This window comes from Mya arenaria, chromosome 16, assembly GCF_026914265.1.
Source record: "Mya arenaria isolate MELC-2E11 chromosome 16, ASM2691426v1".
Lineage (NCBI taxonomy): Eukaryota > Metazoa > Mollusca > Bivalvia > Myida > Myidae > Mya > Mya arenaria.
In genome coordinates this window covers 36,887,116-36,888,089 of record NC_069137.1, presented here as the reverse complement: position 1 = coordinate 36,888,089, position 974 = coordinate 36,887,116, and positions in this window count along the sequence as shown.

Genomic DNA, 974 nt, shown 5'->3' with positions numbered 1-974 from the left:
TCCCACCATCAAGAGCATAGTAATGCAAACTTTAACGCTTGTCTGTAATTGTTTCTGTAAGTCCAAAAAGTGGCATAACTCGACAAATGTTTAAGGTAGAGACATGGGTTGTTTTAAATGTGCGTGTATAGTCTCTGGCAATATGTTTGCAAACTTTAAATATCTTGAACGTTTTATGAGTTATGACAAAGGTTTTGGTTGCTATGACAAAAGGTGGTTGCTAAGGAGGTCATTGTTTGAAAGGGAATGAGATGGATGATTGGGAAGCATACCAATGACGAGGTAGTCATTGGATACTAAGAAGAAATATGGTTGCTAAGGAGGTTTTTGGTTGCTAGGAAATGTGATGGTTGATGGGGAAACATACCATTGTCAAGATAGATATTGGTAACTAAAACAAATGAGGTTGCTAAGGAAGTTGATTGTTGCTAAGGAAGTCCATTGTTGCTAAGGGAATAGATGTATGCTAATGAAGCAAGCTGCTGTTAAGGACAATGCTACATCCCAATATCTATCCTGTAGACATTTGTGGTTTAAAAATAATTTCCTTAGGAAAGTCAATGTCACACAAGTGACCTCAAGGAGGCTAATGTTGACCTCTTGGGCATTATTTAAATAATTACTTATAGAAGACCACTACACAATGCAACATGACACATAGCGTGTACAGGGTGTTGTATTTTTAGAGACGTTTCTTCTTTTAGTTTCCATGGCAACAATAGTTCAAAATGGAAAATATTTCTTGGAACAATCATGAATGAGTATCACCTAAAGACAATTTGTTAGAAGCGTGCTGAAATATGACCAAGCCATGTATAAGGCGACGTCGTTAGAAGCAATTTAGGACAGACGGACAACAGCGAACTCACAATTCTACCACAATAGCTAACTCTTGAGCCCTTCGGACTCAATTGAGCAGCTATATTTTCCAATAATAAACATTATCTGAAAATCTTAAGCTAAAAAGACGAATA